This window comes from Gorilla gorilla, chromosome 3 (genome assembly GCF_029281585.2).
Source record: "Gorilla gorilla gorilla isolate KB3781 chromosome 3, NHGRI_mGorGor1-v2.1_pri, whole genome shotgun sequence".
NCBI lineage: Eukaryota > Metazoa > Chordata > Mammalia > Primates > Hominidae > Gorilla > Gorilla gorilla.
The window spans coordinates 137,668,226-137,687,705 of NC_073227.2; the positions used below are offsets into that span (position 1 = coordinate 137,668,226).

The 19,480-nt window shown below is 37.9% G+C and overlaps 1 long non-coding RNA gene across 1 annotated transcript; it reads left to right on the forward strand.

The window, feature by feature from the left end:
* The first annotated feature begins 561 nt into the window (after positions 1-561).
* LOC129533046 (uncharacterized) lies at positions 562-8,270 on the forward strand. The gene is made up of 4 exons (XR_010133248.1): positions 562-797; positions 2,574-2,766; positions 6,221-6,282; positions 7,166-8,270. It is a non-coding gene; the product is annotated as an uncharacterized lncRNA (long non-coding RNA).
* Positions 8,271-19,480: the final 11,210 nt, after the last annotated feature.

The following is a 19,480-nucleotide window of genomic DNA, read 5'->3' on the forward strand; positions in this document are numbered from 1 at the left end:
TTGCCTGCCTCACTAGATTTCAACTTGCATGGGGACTGTAGCCCCTTAGTTTTGGCCAATTTTTCCCATTTGAAATGATTGTATTTATCCAGTGCCTGTACCCCCATTGTATCTAGGAAGTAACTAACCTGCTTTTAATTTTACTGGCTCATAGGCAGAAGGAATTTGCCTTGTCTCAGATAAGACTTTGGACTATGGACTTTTGAGTTATCGCTGAAATGATTTGAGACTTTGTGGGACTACTGGGTGTCAGGCCTCTGAGCCCAAGCTAAGCCATCATATCCCCTGTGACCTGCATGTACACATCCAGATGGCTGGTTCCTGCCTTAACTGATGATATTCCACCACAAAAGAAGTGAAAATGGCCTGTTCCTGCCTTAACTGATGACATTGTCTTGTGAAATTCCTTCTCCTGGCTCATCCTGGCTCAAAAGCTCCCCCACTGAGTACCTTGTGACCCCCACTCCTGCCCGCCAGAGAACAACACCCCTTTTTCCTTTACCTACCCAAATCCTATAAAACGGCCCCACCTCCATCTCCCTTCGCTGACTTTCTTTTCGGACTCAGCCTGCCTGCACCCAGGTGAAATAAACAGCCATGTTGCTCACACAAAGCCTGTTTTGTGGTCTCTTCACACAGACACACATGAAATTTGGTGCTGTGACTCAGATCAGTGGACCTCCCTTGGGAGATCAATCCCCTGTCCTCCTGTTCTTTGCTCCATGAAAAAGATCCACGTACAACCTCTGGTCCTCAGACTAACCAGCCCAAGAAACATCTCACCAATTTCAAATCCGGTAAGCGGCCTCTTTTTACTCTCTTCTCCAACCTCCCTCACTATCCCTCAACTTCTTTCTCCTTTCAATCTTGGCGCCACACTTCCATCTCTCCCTTCTCTTAATTTCAATTCCTTTCATTTTCTGGTAGAGACAAAGGAGGCACATTTTATCCGTGGACCCAAAACTCCGGCTCCAGTCACAGACTAGGGAAGGCAGCCTTCCCTTGGTGTTTAATCATTGCAGGGACACCTCTCTGATTGTTCACCCAGATTTCAGAGGTGTCAGACCACACAGGGACGCCTGCCTTGGTCCTTCAGCCTTAGTGGCAAGTCCTGCTTTTCTGGGGGAGGGACAAGTACCCCAAACCCTTCTCTCCATGCCTCTACCCCTTCTCTGCCTTTCTTGGGGGCAAGAAACCTCCAACCCCTTCTTCTTCACTCTTAGCGGCAAGTCCCACTTTCCTAGGGGAGGGACAAGTACCCCAACCTTGTATCTCTGTGCCCCAATCCCTTATTTCTGTGCCCTGACCTCTTATATCTCTGCACCCTGATCCCTTATTTCCACACCCCGACCTCGTATCTCTGCGCCCCGACCCCTTTCCCACTTTTCTGGAGGGTAGGAACCCATGAACCGCTTCCCTCCATGTCTCTACTCTCCCTTATCTTTAAACTTGCCTCCTTCACTATAGGCAACTTTCCACCCTCCACTCCTCCTTCTTCTCCCGTAGCCTGTGTTCTCAAAAACTTAAAACCTCTTCAACTCACACCTGACCTAAAATGTAAATGCCTTATTTTCTTCTGCAATGCCGCTTGACCCGAATACAAACTCGACAGTAGTTCCAAATAGCCAGAAAACGGCACTTTCAATTTTTCTATCCTGCAAGATCTAAATCATTCTTGTCGTAAAATAGGCAAACGGTCTGAGGTGCCTGATGTCCAGGCATTCTTTTACACATTGGTCCCTTCCTAGTCTCTGTGCCCAATGCAACTCGTCCCAAATCTTCCTTCTTTCCCTCCCTCCTGTCCCCTCAGTCCCAACCACAAGCGTCACTGAGTCTTTCTAATACTCCTTTTCTACAGACCCATCTGATCTCTCCCTTCCTCCCCAGGCTGCTCCTCACCAGGTGGAGCTAGGTCCCAATTCTTCCTCAGCCTCCGCTCCTCCACCCTATAATCTTTTTATCACCTCCCCTCCTCACACCCGGTCCGGTTTACAATTTCATTCCGTAAGTAGCCCTCCCCCACCTGCCCAGCAGTTTCTTCTTTAAAAAGTGGCTGAAGCTAAAGGCATAGTCAAGGTTAATGCTCCTTTTTCTTTATCCGACCTTTCCCAAATCAGTTAGCGTTTAGGCTCTTTTTCATCAAATATAAAAATCCAGCCCAGTTCATGACTCCTTTGGCAGCAACCCTGAGACGCTTTACAGCCCTAGACCCTAAAAGGTCAAAAGGCCGTCTTATTCTCAATTTACATTTTATTACCCAATCTGCTCCCGACATTAAATAAAACTCCAAAAATTAAATTCCAGCCCTCAAACCCCACAACAGGATTTAATTAACCTCACCTTCAAGGTGTACAATAATAGAAAAAAGTTGCAATTCTTTGCCTCCACTGTGAGACAAACCCCAGCCACATCTCCAGCACACAAGAACTTCCAAACGCCTAAACCGCAGGGGCCAGGAGTTCCTCCAGAGCCACCTTCCCCAGGAGCTTGCTACAAGTGCCAGAAATCTGGCCACCAGGCCAAGGAATGCCTGCAGCCCAGGATTCCTCCTAAGCCATGTCCCATCTGTGCAGATCCCCACTGGAAATCGGACTGTTCAACTCACTTGGAAGCCACTCCCAGAGCCCCTGGAACTCTGGCCCAAGGCTCTCTGACTGACTCCTTCCCAGATCTTCTTGGCTTAGCAGCTGAAGACCGACACTGCCCGATCGCCTCGGAAGCCTACAAGACCATCACAGACACTCTAAGTAACTCTCACAGTAGAAGGTAAGTCTGTTCCCTTCTTAATCAATACGGAGGCTACCCACTCCACATTACCTTCTTTTCAACGGCCTGCTTCCCTCGCCCCAATAACTGTTGTGGGTATTGACAGCCAAGCTTCAAAACCCCTGAAAACTCCCCCACTCTGGTGCCAACTTGGACAACACTCTTTTATGCACTCTTTTTTAGTTATCCCCACCTGCCCAGTTCCCTTATTAGGCCGAGATATTTTAACCAAATTAGCTGCTTCCCTGACTATTCCTAGGCTACAGCCACACCTCATTGCCACCTTTTCCCCAGTTCAAAGCCTCCTTCGCATCCTCCTCTTGTATCCCCCCACCTTAACCCACAAGTATAAGATACCTCTATTCCCTCCTTGGCGACTGATCACGCAGTGCTTACAGTCTCATGAAAACCTAATCACCCTTACCCCCCTCAATGCCAATATCCCATCCCACAGCACGCTTTAAAAGGATTAAAGCCTGTTATCACTCACCTGCTACAGCATGGTCTTTTAAAGCCTATAAACTCTCCTTACCATTTCCCCATTTTACCTGTCCTAAAACCAGACAAGGCTTACAGGTCAGTTCAGAATCTGTGCCTTATCAACCAAATTGTTTTGCCTATCCACCCTGTAGTGCCAAACCCGTATACTCTCCTATCCTCAATACCTCCCCTCTACAACCCATTCATTATTCTGTTCTGGATCTCAAACATGCTTTCTTTACTATTCCTTTGCACCCTTCATCCCAGCCTCTCTTCGCTTTCACTTAGACTGACCCTGACATCCATTAGGCTCAGCAAACTACCTGGGCTGTGCTGCCACAAGCCTTCACAGACAGACCCCATTACTTCAGTCAAGCCCAAATTTCATCCTCATCTGTTACCTATCTCAGCATAATTCTCATAAAATCACACGTGCTCTCCCTGCTGATCGTGTCCAATTAATCTCCCAAACCTCAATCCCTTACAAAACAACTCCTTTCCTTCCTAGGCATGGCTAGTGCAGTCAGAATTCTTACACAAGAGCCAGGACCGCACCCTGTAGCCTTTCTGTCCAAATAACTTAACCTTACTGTTTTAGCCTAGCCCTCATGTCTGTGTGCAGCAGCTGCTGCTGTTTTAATACTTTTAGAGGCCCTAAAAATCACATACTATGCTCAACTCATTCTCTACATTTCTCATAACTTCCAAAATCTATTTTCTTCCTCATACCTGACACATATGCTTTCTGCTCCCCTACTCCTTCAGCTGTACTCACTCTTTGTTAAGTCCCACAATTACCATTGTTCCTGGCCCAGACTTCAATCCGGCCTCCTGCATTATTCCTGATACCACACCTGACCCCCTTGACTGTATCTCTCTGACCCACCTGACATTCACCCCATTTCCCCATATTTCCTCCTTTCCTGTTCCTCACCCTGATCACGTTTGATTTATTAATGGCAGTTCCACCAGGCCTAATCGCCACACACCAGCAAAGGCAGGCTATGCTATAGTACAAGCCACTAGCCCGCCTCTTAGAACCTCTCATTTCCTTTCCATCATGGAAATCTATCCTCAAGGAAATAACTTCTCAGTGTTCCATCTGCTATTCTACTACTCCTCAGGGATTATTCAGGCCCCCTCCCTTCCCTACACATCAAGCTCGAGGATTTGCCCCCACCCAGGACTGGCAAATCAGCTTTACTCAACATGCCCCAAGTCAGATAACTAAAATACCTCTTAGTCTAGGTAGACACTTTCACTGGATAGGTAGAGGCCTTTTCTACAGGGTCTGAGAAGGCCACCGCAGTCATTTCTTCCTTTCTGTCAGACATAATTCCTCAGTTTAGCCTTCCCACCTCTATACAGTCTGATAACAGATGAGCCTTTATTAGTCAAATCAGCCAAGCAGTTTTTCAGGCTCTTAGTATTCAGTGAAACCTTTATATCCCTTACGGTCCTCCGTCTTCAGGAAAAGTAGAATGGACTAAAGATCTTTTAAAAACACACCTCACCAAGCTCAGCCACCAACTTAAAAAGGACTGGACAATACTTTTACGACTTTCCCTTCTCAGAAGTCAGACCTGTCCTCAGAATGCTACAAGGTACAGCCCATTTGAGCTCCTGTATAGATGCTCCTTTTTATTAGGCCCCAGTCTCATTCCAGACACCAGACCAACTTAGACTGTGCCCCAGAAAAACTTGTCATCCCTACTATCTTCTGTCTAGTCATACTCCTATTCACCTTTCTCAACTACTCGTACATGCCCTGCTCTTGTTTACACTGCCGGTTTACACTGTTTCTCCAAGCCATCACAGCTGATATCTCCTGGTGCTATCCCCAAACTGCCACTCTTAACTCTTGAAGTAAATAAATAATCTTCGCTGGCAGGACTATGCTGAATCTCCTTAGGCACTCTCTAATCAGATGTCCTGAGTCGTCCCAATTCTTAGACCTTTTATACCTGTTTTTCTCCTTCTCTTATTCCATTTAGTTTTTCAATTCATAGAAAACTGCATCCAGGCCATCACCAATAATTCTAAATGACAAATGTTTCTTCTAACAACCCCACAATATCACCCCTTACCACAAAATCTTCCTTCAGCTTAATCTCTCCCACTCTAGGTTCCCACGCCACCCCTAATCCCACTAGAAGCAGCCATTAGAAACATCGCCCATTATCTCTCCGTACCACCCCCAAAAATTTTCACCATCCCAACACTTTACCACTATTTCATTTTATTTTTCTTATTAATATAAGAAGACAGGAATGTCAGGCCTCTGAGCCCAAGCTAAGCCATCATATCCCCTGTGACCTGCACGTACACATCCAGATGGCCAGTTCCTGCCTTAACTGATGACATTCCACCACAAAAGAAGTGAAAATGGCCTGTTCCTGCCTTAACTGATGACATTGTCTTGTGAAATTCCTTCTCCTGGCTCATCCTGGCTCAAAAGCTCCCCCACTGAGTACCTTGTGACCCCCACTCCTGCCCACCAGAGAACAACCCCCCTTTTTCCTTTACCTACCCAAATCCTACAAAACGGCCCCACCCCTATCTCCCTTCGCTGACTTTCTTTTCGGACTCAGCCTGCCTGCACCCAGGTGAAATAAACAGCCATGTTACTCACAGAAAGCCTGTTTTGTGCTCTCTTCACAGGGACGCACATGAAACTGGGAAGGCATGATTGGTTTTGAAATGTGAAGATATGAGATTTGGGAACGGCCAGGGGCAAAATTACATGGTTTGGCTAGGTCACCACCCAAATCTCATCTTGTGGCTCCCATAATTCCCACCTATTGTGGGAGGGACCAAGTAGATATGATTGAATCACGGAGGTGGGTCTTTCCCATGCTGTTCCTGTGATAGTGAATGGGTCTCACGAGATATGGTGGTTTTAAAAATGGGAGTTTCTCTGCACAAGCTTTTTTTTTTTTTTTTTTTTTTTTTTGCCTGCTGCCATCCACGTAAGATGTGACTTGATCCTCCTTGCTTTCCACCATGATTGTGAGCCCTCCCCAGCCACATCAAACTGTAAGTTCAATCAAACCTCTTTCTTTTCTAAATTGCCCCGTCTTGGGTATGTCTTTATCAGCAGTGTGAAAACAGACTAATATAGTACATCTTTTTGCTTGGTTGAGATGACAACTCTCTCTTTAAAATTGTTTCAACTCTTGCAACTTTCTCCAGTTCCAACTTTGTTTTTTCTCCAGTTCCAACTTTGCTGTTAGGACTGTTAGGACCTGACATTAAAATGTTTGTCTTGAAGGCCTAGAAAAGCAATGATTTCCTGGAGTATAATTTGATTCTATACATTTGGCTTTTCTTGATTTGTCTAAATTTTTTAATGTAACTAGGCAATTTCATGTGCTTTTACATTTTTATGAACCATATACTCTCCTGCTTACAGTACAGGTTTTCTTGCTTATTTCCTCTATAATATGGTATGCATTCTTAATCTTAACCACACATTCTTCTTAGGTATGATTGCATTCAAATACCTTTTCGTCAGATTTGACTTCCAGGTTATTTAAATGAGCTTCCCCAAAAGAGAAGCAATAGCACTGCAAGAGGTCTTTTACTTTACCTTTTGGTAACTGTCCTATAAAACAATAATTTTCCACTTTATTGAGATAATTTGTTCTATTTCAAGCTTTCTTTATTAGGTGTTTGATAACTTAGAAAAACTAAACTTTGAAAAGATTAGGTTTCATTGTTTTTCTTCATCCATTTAACTTACTGTACTGCCATTGCATCTTTTAATTGTCATTCTAATTAAGTGAATGACTATTATTTTAAATAACCTGTGAGTCTATTTTCTTCAGGTGTTTTCAACCTTTTTACATCTTAGATAGGGTTCTCCAATATTAATGTTCTAAATTAAGGTTTTGTTTGTTTTGTTTTGTTTTTCTGATAGCTCATTTGCATTGCTATAAAGGAATACCTGAGCCTTGACAATTTATAAAGAAGGAAGTTCATTTTGGCTCATGGTTCTGCAGACTGTACAAGAAGTGCAGTGCCAGCATCTGCTTCTGGCAAGAGCCACAGCAAGCTTACAATCATGGCAGAAGGCAAAAGAGGAGCAGATATAGCACATGGTGAGAGAAGGAGCAAGAGAAATGCCAGGCACTTTTAAACATTCAGATCTTGAATAAACTCATAGAGTGAGAACTCACTCATACTGCAAAGACAGCACCAAGACATTCATGAGAAATTCACCTCCATGATTCAGACACTTCCCTTTCAGTGCCACCTCCAACATTGGAGGTCACATTTCAACATGATATTTGGAGGGAACAAACATCCAAATCATATCATTGACCTAGAATGAACTTTGAGATTTTCCAGTTGAGCCTCTGAAGAGCCTCAAAGAATGTATATCCCATTTAGTAAAGATACTAACTGATGAATCTTATTTGGTAATTAGTATGGGAAACAATGTTAAATAATAAAGTGATGCTAAATCTTCTTTAAGGTTATATTTGTATACATATCTTATTAATGTGAGTATTCTAAAGATCATATGAAATTTATAAAGGTCTAATGGTCCTGATGTTACACGATAATGATTCTGATTATTATCTTAAAATGTTGTATGGAATAGAAATAACTAAATTTCCTTAATTACATTTCCTCTAGTCAGATTTTAAATCATAGCTAATCTAAAATTTTATCATCCATGGTAATTGTTTTTATTTTTTCTAAAAACTTTTGCAATAAGCTATTGTCCAAAATTGCTTCACATGGAAAATACTCAACCAAGTACTCTAAAATACAGGTTTCTAATATCTTTAAGATAAATGGAGTAAATAAAATTTTCCAGAACTCTAATGAAGAAACTGATGAATTCATGAAACTACTACTCAAGATCAAGCAAACCAAATAATTAATTACATGAGATTGAATACCCAGTAAAACTAATTTTAATGACTTTTATTTGAAAAATTGTTGGATTCTTTACCTAAATGTTTTGTTTTCCAGATCTTTTTCTCTTAAGCTATCTATTGTTTACAGTAATTTAATAAAGCATACTTTGTGAACAATATTGAAGTATTTACTTTTTTTCCCATTTGATCCGTTCAAAATTCAGATACTATTTTGAGAGTGTTCTTATTTTTATGATGATATGCTTATTTGCATAAGTTTAATAAGAATTTCTCCTCTCTTTATAAGAGGATTTAATTGGAAATATCTCTTATATTACCAGTACTTGACTGGAAGATCATATTTGAGAATTTACATAGAATATCTGGCTTCAAGGGTTCCCAGCCTTACAGTGAATGAGTAAAATCTGTTACTTTCTGGCAAGCCCAGGAACTTCAAGATTGTAAGTGAATGTTAATGCCTGACTTGCTATAGCTTTGTAGCATCGAAAAGATTTTAGGTCTGAAATTCTTATATAGCCATTTGCTATTCTTGTTGAGCTTATGTAAATAATCAGAGAAAATTTGATGAAACTAAACTTATCTTACAAACAAATTTGTCTTACTCTGATTATCTTTGGTAGAAATCAGGGTAACTAAAGAGAGAAAAACTCATGTTTCTAACAAAAAAACTAGAGCATACCTGTTGTTAGTTTGTAGCCTTGTACATTGTTTTTAAGTTTTCGTTATCTACCTAAAGACTGGACTGGACCCTAAAGTTTCTACGTTTCTCCAATTCAACCTTCTTTTATGGAATTACTTAAAACAGGAATTGTTCTGTTCCTGAAGACCTGTAAACTAAAACAAAATAAATTTTAAGGAGCAAGTCTCATGCCTGATAGATGAGCCACGCAGAAAGTTCCCCAGACTGCCCAGTGCCGTGACCAGAGATGTTCAGACTGCAAAAGAGGAGAAAGTTGGCAGCTGTATGCCGTGGTTGATTTTTCTCAAGATAATGGAACAAGACTCCTCATCATAATGAGACTCCTGCTCCTTTTAATTTTTACGTTCTTATGCTTTCCTTTTTTACCTGTCGTGATAATGGTATAATTGAAATTTCACAATCAGTAGCTTCTGCTGGTAACCTCACAGAACCTCACCTAAGAGATCTTTTAGTCTCCCTGGGGGTTATTTTGGCAATATCCCTAATATAACTGTTGCTTACTTTCTCCTTTAATTCAACTTAGCCATAAAACACTGGATGATAAAATTTCCCTAGATTTGTTGGTTAATTAGAAAATGTCTATGCTATTGCTAATATACATACTATCTATGCTATTGCTAATATACATACATAAATTAGAAAATGTATATGCTATTGCTAATATACATACTGTCTATGCTATTGCTAATATACATACTGAATAATAAAATTTCCCTAGATTTGTTGGTTAAATTAGAAAATGTCTATGCTATTGCTAATATCCATACATACACATAAGTATGTATGGAATACATATGTATTCCATACATACTTATGGAACAGTCAAAATTGAACTTAACAGTGGACTCCAGGTAGACTTAGTCTTAGAACCACTCTGTACAAACCTTCCTTATTGCTCAAATGTAACTATGAGGATTTTGACACTAATTCCTGGTCACCAATCACCTCCCTTCAACTTGGGACCAGAACAGACCAATCTGAGACAGGTATATGCTGACACCAGAGAATAATCAAAATCTAACTACAGGATGATTGATCAGTGATACTTTTGAAAAAATATCTTAATCAAAAGGGGGAAAAGTGAAAGATGTTAGAATAAAAATTGAGTCATTTGTGTAAAAACCCTGACAAAGGGATCCAAGAAAGGTCATGAAGGAAGGGATACAAACATGCATCTATGCCTAATCACAAAAAAAAAATCACAAAAGACTGAAAAAAACCCACAACTTTGCACATAAGTCACCACAAGCTTACAAAAAGTTACTTCTATGAGGACATCTGCCCAGCAATCAATTGCCTGTCCAAACTTGAACTGACATCACCCTTGTTATTGATCCTTGTAGCCAAGAATAATTATCCCAAAATAAATATGTAATTCTCCTCATTTTGCCTTTAAAAATTTCTCCTGGTCTTAATTGCTTTAAATACGCACACAGTTTATTATACCATGCATATTTCCATTGCAATGCTACTCCCAAATAGGTATCATTTTCTTTCAGAGTCTCTCCTTCTCTTCCTGTTGTTTAGGTTTTTGACACCATATAATACAACCATGCAGTGATCCTGATAGAATTTTAGAGCCCATATTACCCATGCACGTACAATATTAGCCTCTTTAATTTAGAGAGGGTGGTCCATCAGGCTAGCATTGCAAAAGAATGGAGAGCTAGAGAGAAACATTTCATAGTTTAGCTTCTCTTACCTGACTGTTGTGTGGCCACAGAGCTTCAACTAGTCTGTTCAGTTCAGGAGCTGCCAGACATACTGCCCAAATCATGAAAAGTATAACTAAAACCAAAATCTTCTCCCAATCAAGAAAAGTCTCCAAAAAGATAGAAGCGAAAAATTAATTGAATAAAAATTAAATCAGAATGTGATGCACATTACAGGCAATCTGGTAAAAGACTGCAAAGACAGAAAGGGATCTCACACTTTTATATAGCTAAGCAGATACAAATGATTACATACATATTCTGAAGATAAACAATAACTAGTCCAAAGTATGAGGACTTGAAAACACCATTTGTCACACATAGTTCATCCTAAATTTATTTGGTAATTGAGGTGACCATCTGTGTTAACTAATTAGATTTATCCAAAGGAAAAATAAACTTCTCAGATGTTTATAAAAAGAAACAGTTTCGGAGCTTGAAGGGATGTGTCCACTGAAGTTAGTCTCCTACCCTAGACAGAAATTAGGACATAGGAATATCTTCCTTGATGATTGTAATTAAAAGAGGTGGCCCTTAGGTCATAGAAAAAGGCATTCCTGGGTTGTATAATTGATAGGAAGCTTTTGAAAATATTTACATCTCAAAAGGGCAGAGAAAGAATGGACAACTACAAAGTAAATCCTATAAAAAAGGGAGGAAAGGACCTCTGTGGTTGGGTCATGTCGATTTTGTAAGGACTTGGGTGAGAGAGAAGTCAGGAGCCTAAAGGCAAGAAAAAGCCTATCTAAGGTTTAGTCAAGAGAAATAGAACCCTAAAGCCCTCTTGGTCTCTTGACCAAGGCCCTCTTGGGTACAGGAACCTTTGTAGGTTAGCGTCCTTTGCATGTAAGCTAAAATTATTTGTGATGTTTTGTACCTAAGTCAATTTTATAGAAGCAAAATATTTTTATCCCAATTTTCAAAGCTCTCTCAAAACTATTATAATGTTGTTGTAAATGTAAACCTAATAGCACAATCTTCCCTTACTTTAGTTTTTGGTGACACAATTTCCTGGGCAATCTGCCTTTAAGAAAGGCAAGAGAGAAATCAGTCAGATTGACTATGTCATCATCTATACACTAAAGATTTGTACCCAAAGACAGTGTCACAATTTCAAAGCAGGAATGAAGAATCAAAAGTCAAAAGCCATGAAAATCTATCTAGGTGCTGTCTCATAGACTGGGTCTATCTGTTATTAAGATATTTTTCTGGCTTTTTGTCCAAAATGCCTTTTTAAATGTTGTCACTGTGTACCATCAAAATGTATTGTGTTCTATGGTTGAAAACAATTCAGTTAAGATTTGACCTAAGTTTACTTGGGTAATAAAAAGATGTAGAGCTAAAATAAGATTTTTATTTCTAAAACGTTTAAATAAATTTTTTTAAAATATATTTTTATTTTGTTGACCTAGTCATTTTTAGAACAACTTCAAAGTCCTTCATTCCTGATTGAGTTTTCTTTTAAAATGTTTGAAATTCCCCCAAACCCCAAATACCTCTAGATATTTATATATACGGACAGTTGTAAAAGATTTTTATTTAAATATTTATACTGCTACTTTGAATATACGACATAATGTCTCAGAGATTTAGCTCCTCATTTTTAAATGTGAAATTATAGTGCCTGCCTTAACTCATTCACGCATAAGTTGTGAACATAAGCAAAATAATGAAGGTACAGGAATCTTGAAAATCATAATTCTTTATTTCTTAAGGAATGTAGATTTTTCTCAGGTTTATTCTCCTTAGCTAGAATCATTATCAAGAAAACATGATATTTTCCTTTTGGTTAATTGTTTTGCAAAATATGCTATTACATTGATGGTTTGACTAAACCTGTTAAAGTAATACAGCAAAAAAATAATATTAGTAAAATTTAAAATTCATGAGGTGGATCATATGTCTTGAGCTTTCTAAGAAAGTAAATTGCAGTCTCACAAAATGTTATTGAATAAAGAACTTAACATGTAAATATCGAGGAATCTGCCCCAATATTCACATAGGTTCTTTTCTATTTCCCTAAGCATCGGCCGGCTTGAGAAATAAAGGGACAGAGTACAAAACAGAGAAATTTTAAAGCTAGGCATCTGGGGGAGACATCACATGTTGGTAGGTTCCATGATGCCCCGCAAGCCACAAAAACCAGCAAGTGTTTATTAGAGATTTTCAAAAAGGGAGGGAGTGTGCGAATAGGTGTGGGTGATAGACATCAAGTACTTAACAGGGTAATAGAATATCACAAGGCAAGTGGAGGCAGGGCGAGATCACAAGACCACAGGACCAGGGCGAAATTAAAATTGCTAATGAAGTTTCGGGCACCATTGTCATTGATAACATCTTATCAGGAGACAGGGTTTTGAGATCAACCGGTCTGACCAAAATTTATTAGGCGGGAATTTCCTCTTCCTAATAAGCCTGGGAGCACTATGGGAGACTGGAGTCTATTTCACCTCTGCAGCCTCAGCCATAAGAGACAGGCACACCTGGCGGGGGCTGTTTATAAGCCTATACCTCCAGGCTTGTATTCTCTTTCTCAGGGATGTCCCATGCTGAGAAAAAGAATTCAGTGATATTTCTCCCATTTGCTTTTGAAAGAAGAGAAATATGGCTCTGTTCTGCCCAGCTCACCAGTGGTCAGAATTTAAGGTTATCTGTCTTATTCCCTGAACATTGTTGTTATCTTGTTCTTTTTTCAAGGTGCCCAGATTTCATATTGTTTAAACACACATGCTGTACAGTTTTTGCAGTTAATGCAATTATTAATGGGTCCTGAGGCGATATACATCCTCCTCAGCTGACAGGATTAAGAGATTAAAGTAAAGACAGGCATAGGAAATCACAAGGGTATTGATTGGGGAAGTGATAAGTGTCCATGAAATCTTTACAATTTATGTTTAGAGATTGCAGTAAAGACAGGCATAAGAAATAACAAAAGTATTAATTTGGGGAACTAATAAATGTCCATAATATCTTCACAATCCACGTTCTTCTGCCATGGCTTCAGCTGGTCCCTCCGTTTGGGGTCCCTGACTTCCCACAACATGTAAATAATTAGACAATTCCAAGGAAGTACAATTTACCATGCTTCACATAACTAGACTAAAGGAGGTTTTAAACAATTATCTATAAATATTTCTGCTCAATTAAAAAGTGTGAACTCAGAATACCAATCATGCTTCCCCTTGTGTCAGGTCCCTTAGAATTTATAAAATCTTAGAAGATTACTAATATTGAAATTGTACTTAATTTTTCCAGGCTTCCATAGGCCAAGAAGCATCTATCATCACTTAGATGTTTGACATTTTAGATGGAATTTCACGTTACATTTTGATATCGACTATTTCTCAAGTAAGAGAAGTAAAAATGGTTCAAAAAATTTTAAATAGTATTTTTTCAATCCAAAATACTTTATAAATAGCAATGCAATTTCTCAATGGAAGTGAAATTACAGAAGACTTCTTTAGTCCATAGATTCAGTATTATTACCTTTAAAATGAGACATTTAGGAATGTACTTCTAACTAAGAACACCTAAAGTGGGCTAAGGATTGTGGGAGAAAATATTGCCCTCAGCTTTAGCTGTGTTTCAACTAAAATGCTTGAAAACATAGGTTCCCTTAAGCATGGCATTAAGTCAAGTGCTCTGTCAGATCCAGAAATTGGAATTGTCAAAATGTTCTAAGTGCAGAATTATGAAAAAATCATATTTTTTTCCTGATGGAACTGTAAGACTTCCTGTAGTTTTTAACTTCTGTCAACAGAATTATTTTTAGATTCAAAGTATTTCAAGACATGTTTTGACATTTTTTAAATAATTATAGATATGCAAATTCTGAATGCCACTGTAGCCAAATAAATTCAAATATTACAAGTAGTTAGAACTACTATTTAACAGGTCATTTATTATCCATGCAGGAATCCCTTATTATTTTCACATATGTCATTTCTAGTTACAGTTATAAAAAAGTCACCATACAGTCATTTTTTCTCACATTTTGTGATAATGATGTGTTATTTTGCTTTCCTAAAGCGTTTACATTTTGAATGGCCTTCTATAAGGTACCAATTATGTTACTTTTTTGCACCCTACTTATTTCATTCTGCAGCCTACTCCCACTCCCACTCAATAATTGCCTTGTCTCACCAGTTTTGGCATTAAAAATTTGGTGGTGAAATTTTTCCTAGCTGCCCATATATCGTGAGAAAAGTTTCACCACCCAACTTTATCTTTTATTGATTGCTGGCAGCAATAACTACAAAGGACTATTTTAACCTTTCACTTTCCTTACTTTTATCCCTCTTTTCCATGTTTCTCTTTCTTTTAAGTTTTTTTCCCTTTTCAAAATAATTCAAAAATACAGCTCTATGTATTCAGCTTGTAAAATCATATTCAAACTCTAACCAATCCTGGTTGAGAAAAAATAATAATAATAATAGCAAGTATCGTGGCTGTTACAGAAGTTACCCCAATGAATTTTCCAGTGTTCGTAACATTGTGTGGTCTCCTATCATCTTGATTCTAGTCTGTTGCAACAATAGAATATAGTAGGTTTGATACTGTGCCGTTTTGGAGTCCAGTTCTTAATTGCCTTAGACGTTCCTGGGTCTTTTTGCAATAGTCACTCTAGGAACACTTTTTCTTATTGTTCTGAGGCACCTTGTATGAAGTCTAGGCTTCTTTTTGGAGAGATTAAAAAGCTATGTGGAGAAGCCCTAGAAAATAATGGACAGCAAGTACAGAAAGAGAAGGGACAAGGCAGCAGGCATTTGGCACCAGCTACGGTGCAGTCGCCAACTCAGTCTGTGTAAGAGACTCCAAGAGTGACCAGTAAAGGAACTGCCCTGCTGAGACCCAGCTAACCGATGAAACTATGAGATATAATAGCAACAGGTAACTGAAACAGTGTTTGGTACATAGAAGCAGGGTGCTGCCATTAAAGAAAAAAAAAATATGAACTATACTGCACTGACTTTTGGAACAGATGGTTGGTCTCAAAGAGATGGTGAAGATTTGAAGAACAATGAGCAGTCAGTTACTGCAAGTTGGAGGAAAGAGGATCAAGAGTATACTGGAAGAACAATTAACAAAACCGTAAACTGCGGTTACAGAAAATATAGAAAGGGAAACTCATAGATTTGTGGGGCTAAGGAGATTCCAGGCAGACAGTTCAAAGTTTCGACTGGCTTCTTTTAGCTGCCTGTGAGACAGAAGCAAGACAATCTTAAAAAAAAAAAATAAAAAGGATATTCTAAGTTTTGTTTATCTCCTGCTACATTTCAGTTTGCATAAAATAGTACCAGAAAATGAAATGAATGTATATGTAAATTAACCAGTAATAAATGTAAGTACTTACACTATACTACACTAAAGAGGTCAGGGCTTCCTTACTTCTAAAATAAAACTCCTTCCCCCTCAAAGTCTCTCCAGAAAACAAGAATGTTAGAGGCTTTCATATCTAGCTGAAAGTATCTGTAAGAGATTGTCTTAAGCAGGCCTGTAAGAATGTGGAGTATGTTTTGTACAGCTTCTCATCTATACAATTGAGATTCTAAAATCCTTCAAAGCAGTGTCCACAGCACTTTGACTCTTAAAGAATGTAATTGATATACCAATATAGTATTCTCTATTCCCTTTGTTTATACATTCCTCTATGGAACTAAGTTAAGCAAAGGTTCTTTAGAGCTATTATGTTAATACAGTGACACAAATAATTGAGTAAAATCTATTATTCAACAATGTTTTTTACTATTAAAAGATAATTCATTATTTGAATTCTTAATAATTTGTTAATGGCTACAGTAGCTCCCAGTAAAATAAAATTAAAGCCATAGATTTTTCTATTCAAGTAATGTTTAGAAACTAGAAAAATCAAACAAAAACAATAATGTGTTAAATATTCAATTGAGGAATGCAGAGATCAGTACAGGAGAATGGAGAGAATGTAAAGAACAGTTATGGAAAAGTTAGCATTTGAGAAAATTCTTAAAGAATGCATAGCTCAAAAACATAAATAACACAATTTGAGGATACAAGATTTGCCAGACACTGTTGTGTGCTGGGATTCTCAGAAATGAGCTACACAAGCAGATCACTAATGTTTTAAGTCCAGTAGGATATATGACTATTACTCAAACAAAAGTAATTTTTTTAATGTCAAGGATTATTTTACAAAAGAGTCCATCAGTTTAGCTAACTGATATATGATAAAGCCCCCTTGAAGTAGAAAGGAGCTTGGTCAACTTTGAGAGCAGAAAGAAGAGCTAGACTGGCTGATGCATGGCAAGAAAAAGAGAAACACATGATGTCATTTTCACAGAAAGGCCAGACTCTAAGGCCCTTTGTAGGGTAAGGCAAAACTTAGAAACTTTTACTAAGTGTGACAGAAAGTCCAGGAGTGGGAAAAGAGATCTGATCTTCCATTGAAGGTTCAAGTGTATGGTGGGTGGAGAGCTATGTAAGGGTGCAACCATGGCAAATGACTTATTTGGAAAGTATTGGGCAGATAACTTTAGTGTGGGCTAAAGTAAGGAGAGTGAAGATTAAAAGATGCAGACATATTTGCAAGGTTTGTTTTAGTTAGAATTGAAATAACTTACTGAAGGGCAGAGAATTGAGTGGTGTAAAGTAAAGGCAATTTTTTGTCTTGAAGAACTGGATGTGAGGACCAATTAACTCTAAAGTTTGCTGAGTTAGAGATGTCCATTGCATATCTATGTGGAGATAAAAAGCAGGCATTTAAGTCAAAGATGAAGATTCAATTAAGAATTTTAAAGTACCACCATCCCATGTCCTATTTTATTTTGTAGTAACAACACCTTTTTGAGAGAGATATTACTTAAAATATTTTAGGTGAGGAAGTGGATATAAGGAATATTGAGTAATTTTTAAAATTGTTGTAATTTTAAAAAGGTAGAATGAAAATTTGGATTCCAGTCTTTATAGCTTTACAGGCACTTATCTTTTTACTGCTTTGAGTGGGTAGGTGGAAAGGATGGCTGGAGGGGATTCTTTTGGAAATATCAAAGCAAACAAACTACAAAAATAAAAATTGGTTACTAAAAGCCATGGGACATCCATTTGCCTTTGGGGACTATGTTCAGCATGGTTAGAACATAGAAGTGTTGAGAGAGAAAATCATGCTTGAAGAAACAGTTGGAAAATGGATTACATGCTGAGGATATATTTTCTGAAACTATGGAATGTTCTTAAATTACTTTGATCAGAAAAAAAGAATAAGTGTTTTATAAAGATCACTTTGGCATTATTAGGGAAGACTAACTGAAATGGTCTTAGACTGGAAGTAGGAAGTTTTCCATGTTAGGAATAGTGAGGATTTGATTTGTACCAGTAGCAACAGGAAAAGTGAGATATAGGTAGCTTTGTCAGAATATTTAGAAGTTTAAAAAATTATTTTAGTAGCTGGATTCACAGGATGAAACATAATTGTAAACAAACAATATAATCTCTGGATTGAGACACAAGTTTGATGGTGATGACTTTAAATGCAATAAAATACAGTAAATATACAGGCAATAAGTTAATTTGAAGGTAAACTAATGAAAATAGTTTAGCCATGTTGACTCAAGATAATATACTTTACCCTTAGGAGTGCTAAGATTACCTTTTCAAGATAGCCAATTAAGTATTCAGTTCATTTAAATTAGCTAACTATGTGGTAAAGAAAACACTTACTCCAGAGTAAATGTTGCTGCCCGGTCCATTACTTGGATTAACCTAAAAGCCCCACTTCAGCAGAACATGTCTTACTTTTTTTCTGTAGTAGCTATTGCTCCCTTTATCAATATAAGACAGGAAGCTTTTCTCTGATCAGAAATATAAAAAAAAAATCAACTTTCAGTCTAAGACTGAGATGGCCCTAGTAGCTTCAAGTTTTTGTCATTTTCAAGTAAGTCCCAGCTTTTCAAATTTCATCAGAAAAATTTTCTCTCCTTTTGATACTGATGAAAAGTCTTTAACCTGTGCCTTGGTATTATCGACATCTTCATTATGCAAATATATGATGTTGTGGGAAATTATAAGCCACAGCAATTGACTATAACGAGAATTCATTGTGCAGAGGGGTGGTTAGGAACAAGAAGCCTAATTCTATGAAGATTCCGAAGGAGCTACATGGACCAGGGTAGAAATTCCTGTAAGGTAAGATCACATATTTTTTCAAATAATCAGTATGTGTTCTGTAGACCTAAGAGATTTAACTGTCACATTTTAAGGTAAATGTCAAAGAAAAAATTATATATTTGAAATGGAATAAAGAGACGTCTGTTTAGACAACTGGTCAAACCCAGTAAAAGGTTTCAGCTATTTTCCCTACAAATTTAACTTCAAAATTGGGACAGTTGGAGAAATGTGAATATATATTATAGACTAAATAATAGTTTGTATAAATGTTAAATTTTGTGAATTCAATAATCGTATATGGTTAATTAAGAATATATCCATTTTGTGGGAAAAAAACTATTGAAGTATCTAGAGGTAAAATGGCATCAGATATTCAACCCACTGTGAAATGGGTCAAAGCATATATATGTGTTTGGGTGTGGGTGTGTGGGCATCTGCATACAGAAAGAGAAACATAAAATACTATAACAAATATAGCAAAATATTACTTGATGAATCTGGATAATGAGCACACCAAGTTTCTTTTTATTGTTACTTTTCACTAATTGTGCAATTCTCTGTAATTACTACAAAGTCAATTTTTAAACAATGAATATGCTTTTAATTATAGTATTGGAAGCTATATTTTAGAGTTCATGGCACAGTTTTTGGAAGTAATTTCAATGCAGTTACAATTGAAGAAATGTAGGCAACATTCTCTCTTTCTCATTCATTGTTATATTTCATAACAAAAATTTTCAGCTTCACTGTATGCAGTAAAGTGAAAAGAATGTGACTGAGTAATGTTATTTAGA